Source organism: Mus caroli, chromosome 2 (genome assembly GCF_900094665.2).
Source record: "Mus caroli chromosome 2, CAROLI_EIJ_v1.1, whole genome shotgun sequence".
In the NCBI taxonomy this organism is placed as follows: Eukaryota; Metazoa; Chordata; class Mammalia; order Rodentia; family Muridae; genus Mus; species Mus caroli.
The window spans coordinates 47281389-47292420 of record NC_034571.1 but is presented as its reverse complement, the minus strand read 5'-3'; the positions used below and the strand labels follow the sequence as shown (position 1 = coordinate 47292420).

General features: G+C 42.4%; 1 protein-coding gene across 1 annotated transcript in view; it reads left to right on the top strand.

Annotated features, from left to right (window-relative positions):
• Window positions 1-1760: 1760 nt before the first annotated feature.
• The window catches only part of Nmi (N-myc and STAT interactor), a gene marked incomplete at its 3' end in the record, with an annotated part of 24660 nt that continues 15388 nt past the window's right edge, over window positions 1761-11032 (top strand). The window contains exon 1 of the mRNA XM_021178105.2: window positions 1761-2074. The remainder of the gene's footprint in view (window positions 2075-11032) is intronic.

The window sequence follows — 11032 nt, the reverse complement described above, 5'->3', positions numbered from 1 at the left end:
CACCCATCCCTTAGCTTCTCCTTAAGTCTGCATCAGATTAGATCTTTGTGGTCATTCTTATGCCTCCTAGTATCTCCTTCCAAAACAAAGATAAGGACAGGATGAAAAATTTACTGAATAACTCATTTTTTGTCCAAAGACAAAAATTACAACTATTTTAGTTTAAAAACCAAGTTGACTTTTTGTGATTCTAGAATCAGAGTCTGACAAGTTGGGCAGATACTTGTTTCATAGATCAAAAAAGCAAGGGGGTGACTGAAGAATGTACCCCCCCCCAAAAAAAACCACCCAAACATGCTGTTAAAAAACACATTTTTAGATTTATTTTTATTTAATGGGTTTGTGTTTTGTCTTCATGTATATGCATCTCTATTCTGCCCACAGAAGCCACAGAGGGCATTCATTTTCTGGAACAGGAGTGACAGCAGGTTGTGTGGAGCTGGGAATAGAACCTAGTGTCCCTGCAACAGAAACAAGTGCCTTTAATCACTAAGTGATCTCTCTAGCACCCCAAAGGACGTTTTAAAGATCTTGTGTTGTAAAGGTTAAAGCTATTATTCTGCCGTGTAGAACTGGTTTGCGTAGGGACTTGGCTGTGACTTCTCATCTGATTTCTCGGAACAATAACTTTCTTTTTGGCAACCTGGGATTTCAGCATAAGTGACTTCGCTTTTGCTCTGGAACTCGGTCCAAATCAATGACCTCTTATGAGTTTTAATTGACATATTCATGGTCCCGCTCAAATTCAGAAGAAAACCTAAGTAATACGCAGACCACTTGTTTCTTTCTTAAAATAAGTAATTTGTTTATTCACTTTATATCCCAACATCAACTCCTCCTCTCCTCCCAGTCCCACCCTCTCACATCTTCTCAGCCCCTCCCATCTCCTTTCCGAAGGGGAAACCCACCCCTGTGTCCCGTTCCCCCCATTCCTCATCCAGTGCACCAGTCACTGAGCGTTTGTTCTTTCCTATTGGGCTGACAACTCAAAAGAAACCCTTAACCCGTTTTAAAAGACAGGGTCTCACCATGTGGCTCTGGTGTCACTGAAAACTAGGTCCTATCACTGCCTTCACTCTTCCCTTACCCCCGCATATATCCCCCCCCCCCCTTCTGCGTCCTACCCAGACAAGGTCTCTCTGTGTAGCCTTAGCTGTTCTGGGACTCTGGCCTTCAACTCACAGAGATCCTCCTACCAACTGGGGGCGCCATCACTTTTTTTTTTTAAGACAGGGTTTCTCTGCATAGCCCTGGCTGTCCTGGAACTCACTCTTAAGACCAGGCTGGCCTCGAACTCAGAAACTCACCTGACTCTGCCTCCCAAGTGCTAAGATTAAAGGCGTGCGCCACCACTGCCCGGCTCCATCACTGTTCTTGATGGAAAGAATTTTGCTTCTGCCAAGTGCATCATTTTATTCCGAGCCATTAGTTACTATGCACAGATATAGAGCGCCACCATGTAGAAGGAAGGCCTTGATAGCTCTTTGCTGTCTTCCACAGCTCTGTGCTCATGTGCTGCCTAGCTGTGGAGTAACCAGTTCTTGATGTAGGATTAGGGAACACTGCTGTTCTTGACAGAAGCCAGCTATTTTTCTAGCAAAGGAAAAGTTCACATCTAGCGAAGTGTTTGTTTACAAAATCTTCACAACAAAAACAAAGCTTAGAAGATGACTTTCAAGGGTCATAAAATCCAACCCAGGAAGCAGCTTTCTCAGCTTCCTGGTTTATCTTGTGCGTGTGTCAAACTTTATAACCGTCTAGAAAGTTACAGAGAGAGAGGATTTGCATAGAGAGCTCTGGTTTCCATCCAGTTTTTCAACAGCGCGTTCCGCATAATGCACATAAATAAGCTTTTCTAAGCAGGTCTTGGAATTACTGCCAATATAGAGACAGCAGCAATGGCGCCTTGGACGAAGTCCTCAGGGCATGGAGCAGAAGCATCCTGTTTCTAAAATAACCGAAAGTGAAAGTAAGGCCTGGGACTGAGCTCAGCTCGTCGCTGAGGCCAGGTTTGTGTTTTCGAGGTGGAGTTCGGTTCTAAGGCTCCGGCTTCCGGGAGCTGCGTGGCGAGCGGGTGAGTGCTTGTCCCATCCGTTCGGTCCGCCGCGTTCCTGCGGTCCCACCACCCGCGCACAGGGATGCTCCACCCGGCGCGCAGTGGGCGGCGGCTTCCAGCCCCGCGTCTCGGGGTCTGGGTCTCCAGTGCGCTGCCTGGAGACTCGCCCGCTCCAGGCGCTCCGGCCTTGGGCTGCTTCCCTTCCTGGGAAAAGGAAACTTACAGTCATTGGGACTGGCTCCAGAAGGTTCTTAGAAAAATGGATTTCTCAGGAAGACTATTATTTGTATTTCGTTGGCAGGTCTGAGTTCTGTAGTCCTGCCTCACTTTTTCAGAATATGTAAGTTGTTGTTGTTGTTGTTTTTGGAAGGAGATGTTGAAAGGAGACTATTCAATGTAAGTTCTAGGGGGCCACTGGTTTGGACTAAGAGGACTCCTGCTCCAGAAGCACCCAAGCTAACTTGTGTGCCCCTGAAGGAAACTTTTCCTGTGTCCTGTCCAGCCAGGAGAGAGGGGAAGCAGCAGGTTCCACTGGGCCAGAGAATGAAATCACCTCTCCTTTACTCCCCACAAAAAGCTCTTGGACATTCACCAATCAGTTATTCTGTTTCCGTCTCCCCGTCCCTGTCTTGTAGAGAACTTTTAACTGTGAACCAATCACTTCAGTTTCTGCTTTTTCAGCTTTCTTCTCTGCCTATAAAGCAAACTTCTGCATAGCAGTTGAAAACATTTGAGGCAACTGCTTTCTATTTACATTGTGCTGGCGTTGAACTCTTGATCCTCCTGTTACAGACCTGTGCCACTACACTCAGACAGACCTTTACTGTATTTATTCAATCAAGTGTGCCCTGATTGTAAAAGAAATACAATTAGGATCTTTTAATTATTACAATTGTATCCATCTTTTGACCTGTTTCTGGTCTATATACAACATGGATACATTATAATTTCTTCCTTCCTTCCTTTCTTTTAATTTAATGTATATGAGTACCCTGTAGCTGTCTTCAGACACACCAGAAGAGGGTATCAGATCCCATTACAGGTGGTTGTGAGCCAACATGTGGTTGCTGGGAATTGAACTCAGGACCTCTGGAAGAGCAGTCAGTGCTCTTAACCGCTGAGTCATCTCTCCAGCCCATTTTCTCCCTTCCTTATGCTGCCAGGAACTCTGTGTACCCCCATCCCCCTACCCCCCACCACCATATAAGTATCCCTAGGAAAATGAGATGATTTTTTTTAAAGTTTACTGCCATAATAAATTACATGGCCTTGGTGGCTTATGCATATATGTGTGTGCAAGTACACACTTTTCAATTTAAAAATATTTACTTTTAGTACCATTTTAAAATTAGATGTGTGCCTGTGTGTGCCTGTGTGTGTCTGTGTGTCAGTTGTAGGCATCTGCTGGTCTCCCTGGATAAAGTAAAAGGGCTAGCAGAACTGTCTTCTGTTCTGGGAGCTCTCTCAGGATGAACTCATTCTGTCTCCATTTCCAAAGTTAGGACCAGCATTGCTTCTCTGATCATGTTTCTGCCTCCTATCTCAGTCTAACTCTGGTGTTATCCCCTTCTTACTCTAGAGGGCCTTCTGGATTATGTTAAGTTTTCACACACAATGCAGGATGATTTGCATATTGTGTGTGTGTGTGTGTGCACTCGTGCAGGCGAGCACGTGCATATGTGTACATACCTGAGCATGCACCTGTGGAGGCCAGAGGTGGAAGGCTGGATATTGTCTTCTCTTTTGCTCCAATTATTTTCTGAGTCAGGCTCTCTCAATGGACCTGGACTTTGGCTAGATTGAGAGTGACTTTCAGGACACCTTCGAACCTTGCCCAGGATGGGAAGTACCAGTGCTTACCCAGCAAGCTCTTTACCCTGGAGCCATCTCTCCAGCTTCCACCTCTGTATTTTACAATCAGCATCCTGAATTCAGTTTGCAGCCTTAAATCTTCTCTGCAATGTAATCTAATGTTTTCACAAGTTCTTGGGACTAGAACATAGATGTCTTTGAAGGTGTCATTTTTCTGCTTACTATAAGATTGCTTGAAAGGGAAGAATTACCACACATTCCACACAGTGTGAAAGGGAAAATATTTAGATGAGAAATATGATGAACATATTCTGGGGGCGCTATGTAATAGACCACTTACAGCAAGAGATTTTAAGAATATTGGTATTTTGGGCTGGAGAGATGGCACAGAGGTTAAGAGCATTGGCTGCTCTTCCAGAGGTCCTGAGCTCAGTTCCCAGCAACCACACGGCGGCTCATAACTATCTGTAATGGGATCCGATGCTCTTTTCTGGTGTGTCTGAAGACGGTGACAGTGTACTCATATATAAAAATATATCAAAATAAATAAATGAATCTTAAAAAAAAACAAAATGAATCTAAAAATGTTTAAAAGAAGAATATTGGTGTTTTAATAACAATATTTAAAAACAATTATAAATGTTATAATTTCTTTCTTAAGAAATGTAATAAGAGGAATTCATATCTATATGAACATGAATATATTTTCCTGGGAAGAAAAAATATCCAATATAAAATGCACAGTATAAAGTGTACAGTTCTTGGTTGCATAGGTTCCTGCCATAAATGTGAGCAGGAGTGCCTGCCTGTAATCCCAGTCTTTAGAAATTTGTTGATTATTCAAAGAAAATGACACATGTAATCAAAGTGCCTTGTAAGCAATCAAGAAGAACTAATGTCCTCTGGGAAGGTCAGAAAAGGCTTTAGGAACTTTCTGGAGGTTTGCTCTGATCCTTGAAGAACCAAAGGATTTCATTTGGTGGAGGTTGAGGCAGCGAAGGACCCTTGAAGAGATCTTTGTGAGTTCAGGATGTGCTTAATTAAGGCTGAGGGTTCAATTGTGGTGAGACTGTTAGATCTTAGATGCATGCATATGTCTACGTAATTTTAAAGAATGCACCTAAAATCATCTTACATTTATAGAAAAGTTGCATGTCATATAAAATGATATTTCTCTCTAGATTATTTGAGAGTAGATTTTCAAGCTAATGAGCTTGATCCAGCAATACTTCAGTGTATAGTTCTTACTAAAAGGGTGTTGGGTGGAAGTTCCTGTTTGAGTATATCACAGTCTGAAAAATCAAGAAACTAATTTGTGATATTCACTAACATCTAATCATTTTACCATTTGTCCCAATATGAGCATCATAGATTACAATAATTGTGTTTCTGTAGTTTCCTTTAATCTGGAAATTTTCCTATCTTTCTTGAAAAAAAAATTCACTTAAATAAAAAAATCAAAACAGACAAATTGTAGCATAGACAGCGTCTGACTCTGAGTTTGTCTGTGACCTCTTCCTGCTTTTGTTCAGACTGTGCATATTTGGTCACGGCGTCTCGTCAGCTTAGTCCAGCTTATCAGGGGCCATTTAGCCTATTATTTATTTTGAGGATCTAATTTTGGTCCCTTATGCTGGGTTTCCTGCACTGTGAAATTACTCTTGTTTAAAATTTATTTTGAATTAGTTTTCAGTTCGCATACAAAGAAAGGGTTTGCTCTATGGCATTTTCACATGTGTGCTACTGCACTCTTCATATTTGCTCTCTCGCTGCTTTGGCTGGCCTCCTGTGCCCCTCTTGTTGAGTCCCTCTTCTCCAAATACTCTTCCCCTCTACTTTCATAATATATGTATATATGTTAGCATAGTACAATACACATATATGTACATGTATGTATATATACATATAGATGTATATATGTTTTTGTGTGTATGTGTATGTATATATGTATACACACACACACACACACACACACACACACACACACACACACACACAGAGCCCAGGTCTGACATGGCTGTGTAAGGCAAGGGTGACACAGTTTCTGCCTCTGGAGCATCTCTGGAGCCATTGATCCTCACAATCCCCACATGTGCTGATGACTGCTGTTGGCTTGAAACTGATCTACTGTCTCTTCTATTTGACTTTCAAGCTCTCTTTCTGAGGAATGAACTTTCCCCATTACTCAGAGCTAATGATGTCATAATAAATGAAACAGATGTGGTTCTCAGGAATGAGGAATGGAGGTGGTCATGAGTCTCTGAAGGATGAGGAGCTGGCCTTCTGCTTAGCCTTTAGGGCCATGGGAAAGGATCAGGACGATGTTTTAACCACAGAGTCCATAAAAGCCTACATGGGCCTTTGTATAAATAGTTCATTGCCAGACTTGGCCTTGAATTTGGAATCATGAGGAGATACATTTCCCTCTGGGCCAATGGCTGTTGTATTAATTAATTAGCCAGGGTGAACTTGGGGACATCAAGGATAGAGAGGTAAAGTGCTCTCCAGAAGACAAGGCATGGATAGGAAAAGAAGGAATCTATTAAAAAAACAAGCAAAAGATAGATGTGTTTATTTTATAGGAGAAAGGCTTGTATACGGTCTAGAAACAAATGATATTAGAAGGAGAGTATGTGAGGCCATGGATGAGGAAACAAAGGTTAGAGAATTAAAAGATGATGTATAAGCATATAAAAAGTTAATGCTGAGTTCTCTTGGCTACTTGAAGCACTGGAGATGACAGTGACTGGAGAGATATTAGAGAAAGCTAACTGCTTTACTCGAATAAAATTTAAAACTTTGCGAGAAATCGTTTTAACCCTAGTCTGTTACCTTTCTGTTCTTACCTGAAAGTGGTTACTAAAGAATGCTGTCTTCTCTACCAGGAAACCGAAAGAGCTGTGCCCAGCTACCTGTGAAGAACAGGGTGTGTAGAAACTCTAGGGAAACGTGCTTTTGCTATGTGTTTAGTTTCTATTTTAAGGAAGCAGGGATTGACATTAATGACCCAGGAGTCATAGAACTCATGTACATTTAAGGATTTCTAGAATTAACATGTTAACAATGTTCAAAGCCTTGATGGTGCAGCAAAGATTGGGTTTAGGCTCTCTGGTTGGGAGAAGAAGAAGGCTAAAGAGTGGGAAGAGAGAAGGAAAAAGAATGAGGGGAAGAGAGAAAAGTAAAAGATGGAGAAGGGGAAGGCTAAAGCATGAGAGGAGAGAAGGCTAAAGAATGAGAAGGAAGAAAGGAGAGGAAGGAAAGATGATGAGAATCCTCAGGCAAAGATCGAGCACGTGAATTGACAGCTGCATCCACTTCTGACTGAGTCAGTATTGAATCAGCGCCACTCCCATTCCCGCCATTCTCAGAACCCTCCTAATGCTGAGGCTGGACCTCGGCATGCGTATAATATATATAACAATGTATACACATATATGTATATATAACATAACATATATACACACACTCCATTGCTCTCTTCTTAAACCCTCATCTGCCCTCCCTTTAGGCTACTTCCTTCTCTCTCATAGTGCCTTGTCTGGTTTTGAAAAAAATCATCTCATGCAAATTTAGGTGTTTTGCCTGCCTGCTTATGTCTGTATACCACATACTTGCCTGGTGGTGCCCTTGGAGGTCAGAAGAGGATGTGGGATGCCCTTACTCTCCAGCCCTGCTGATTCTCTCTCTCTCTCTCTCTCTCTCTCTCTCTCTCTTCTTCCCTCCTTTCCTCCCTTGCCCTCTCCCTCCCTTTCTCTTTCTCTCTCACACACAGAGACAAATATTTTCTTTTTTTGATTTGTATTAAAAATTTAAGGTTAACATATACAGTAATGATTCCATTATGGAATTTTTTATTGCATATTTTATTTATTTATATTTCAAATGTTATCCTCTTTCCTGGTTTTCCCTTTCCTATCCTCCCTTCCCCTACTTCTATGAGGATGTTCCCCAATCTGCTCACCCACTTCCACCTTACCGCCCTGGCATTCCCCTATACTGAGGCATCGAGCCTTCACAGGACCAAGGGCCTCTCCTCCCATTGATGCCAGATAAGGCCATCCTCTGCTGCATGGGTCTCTCCATGTGTACTCTTTGGTTGGTGGTTTAGTCCCTGGGAGCTCTGGTGGGTCTGGTTGGTTGATATTGTTGTTCTTCCTACAGGGTTGCAAACTCCTTCAGCTCCTTTAGTTCTTTCCCTAACTCCTCCATTGGGGTCCCTGGCTGCGAGCATCTGCCTCTGTATTTGTCAGGCTCTGGCAGAGCCTCTCAGGAGACAGCTATATCAAGCTCCTGTCAGCAAGCACTTCTTGGAATCAGTGATAATGTCTGGCTGGGTTTGGTGTCTGTATATGGGATAGATCCACGGGTGGGGCAGTCTCTGGATGGCTTTTCCTCAGTCTCTGCTCCACACTTTGTCCCTGTATTTGCTTTAGACAGGAGCAATTCTGCGTTAAAAATGTGGAGATGAGTGGGTGGCCCCATCCCTCAACTGGGGGCCTTGCCTAACCTCTGGATATGGTCTCGACAGGTTCTCCCTCCCCTTTGTTGTTGGGTATTTCAGCTAATGTCACTCCTGTTGGATCTCGGGAGCTTCTTGCTTTCCTGGCATCTGGGACTTGCTGGTGTCTGCCTCCCCCAACCCACATTGCTACACAGCTCTGTTCAATTTCCTGACTCTATGTATGTCATCCCCACTTCCTCCAATAACTGATCCTGGCCCCCTTTTCCCTTCCTTGTCCCCTCTTCCTTCCAAGTCCCTCCCACATTCTACCTCCTGTAAGTATTTTGTTCCCCCTTCTAAGAAGGACTGAAGCATCCACCCTTTGGTCTTCCTTCTTCTTCAGCTTAGTATTGTCTGTGAGTTGTATTATGGGTATTTTGAGTTTTTTCACCTAATATCCACTTATCAGTGACTACATACCTTGTGTGTTCTTTTGTGACTGGGTTACCTCACTCAGGATGATATTTCTAGTTCCATCCATTTGCCTGTGAATTTCACAAAGTCATTGTTTTTAATAGCGGAGTAGTACTCCATTTTGTAAATGTACCACATTTTCTTTACCCATCCCTCTGTTGAGGGACATCTGTGTTGTTTCCAGCTTCTGACTATTATAAATAAGGCTGCTATGAACATAGTGGAGCATGTGTCCTTGTTATATGTTGGAGCATCTTCTGGATAATTGCCCAGGAGTGGCATTTTCATACATGTGTCACTATAGTTTCCTCCTAGCCCCCCTTCCTCTGCTCTCACTCACATTGCTTCCCACTTTTTGATGTTCCCTTCCTCCCAGCTTTTGCCTTTCATACCATATGTATTCCATTACTCCCTCTTCCCTGCCCTTCTCCCATTAAAGTCATTTATAGTCTTCTACACACACACACACACACACACACACAGACACTCAGACACACAGACACACACAGACACACACATAGACACACACACACACAGACACACACACACACACAGACACACACACACACATACTGATCCCACACATGAAAGGACACTTGTAGTATTTGTCTCTTTGGCTTATTTTATTTAGTGTACTCATCTCTTGTTCTACGTATTTTCCTATAAATGCCATAATTTTTATTTGTATTTATAGCTTAATGCAATTCCATTGTATCTATACTACATTTTCTTTATCCATTCAATTTTGATGGATGTCTAGTTTGGACCCATACCTTGGCTACTGTAATCAGGTAGCAGAATATGGATATACAGGTTTCTCTGTGGTATGCTGTCACAGATCTTTTGGGTTGGGTGTGTATATGTATCCTGGAGAGGCATTTCTGGATCATATGGCAGTATTTATTTATTTATTTATTTAGGAGCATCCATACTGATTTGTTGCTAAATTCCTTCCCAGGAGAGAAAAAAAAATTGCTATTTTTCCTAAGGTCCAAGCAACAAATCTAGCGTCATTCTGCTCAAGTTCACAGTGGAAAACCAACGAGTTCCTTACAGAGCATAGGTGAGAGGTTGTGAATCCTCTTCTCCAGTAGGCCACACCCCAAAAGCCTTCACCCAGCAGGGTTGAGGGCTTTCCCATGGTCTCAAGGGAGCTAACTCCTCCCATTTATTGTGCTGTCTCCTTGAGAGTAAAGCAATTAAGGCAGAGATACCTACAACAGGTAGTAAGAAGTGGGTGGACACTCAGGTGAGGTTTAGTGACAGTCCCCCACATCCTCAGGGCTGAAGGAAGCTGGCAAGTCCTGCTGGGACAAGCTTTTGTTAGTGGCACAGCTAAAAGCCAAGACTGCAGTCGCTTGGCTGGGAGGACAGTCACTCACAGCAGGTTTTCCAAAGTTTCAAGTCCCATCCACAGGCCCTCTCTCCCCATGTCATTGTCAGCCATGGTAGCCATTGCTAGTAGCTATGGTGACTGGGGGGAGAAGCAATCCAGAACACTTAAAATTAGCCTTTTTCTGGTCTTTAAGGATGTTAAACACCTTTTCAATAAGTTTTTGGCCACGTGTATTTCTTCTTTTGAAAGCAGTATGTTCTATTCATCAGCCCATTGATTGGCTGGATAATTTGGGGCTTTAGTATTTAATTTTGCAGTTTTTGGGTAGTCTCCTGACTAAGACTAAGACTAAATTGCCAATGACCCTTTTCTGTTTGTTATTCTGTCTCTTTACGCTGGTAATTGTTTCCTTTGGTGTGCAGATGCATTTTAATTTCATGCAAGTGCAAGCCTATTTGTTAATTCTTGGGACTATTTTTTGTGCAACTGAAACCCTTTGTAGAGTCTCTCTCTCTCTTGCTTTTCATTAAAGTTTTTCTTTTGAGACAAAATCTCATACAGCCAGACTTCCCTTGAGTTTGGTATGTATGCAGCTGAGGCTAGCCTTGAACTCCTTATCTTCCGGACTCCAGCATTATATCATAAAGCATTTTGCATGTTTCCCTTTAGCCATCTCAAACTTTACATTAAGGTCTTTGATCTATTTTGGGTTGATCACTGTGTGGAGTGAAATGTAAGGACTTGACTTCACTCACGAGGCCATTCAGGTTTCCAAGCATTATTTGTGGAAGAAGATTTCTCTCTGTCATTTTTTTTTTTTTTTTTGTCTTTTTCTCATTTGAAATGTTTTTGACATCTTTGTCAAAGATTAGTTGGCTGTGCAGGCTTGCTTTTTTTTTTTTTTTTTGGTTTT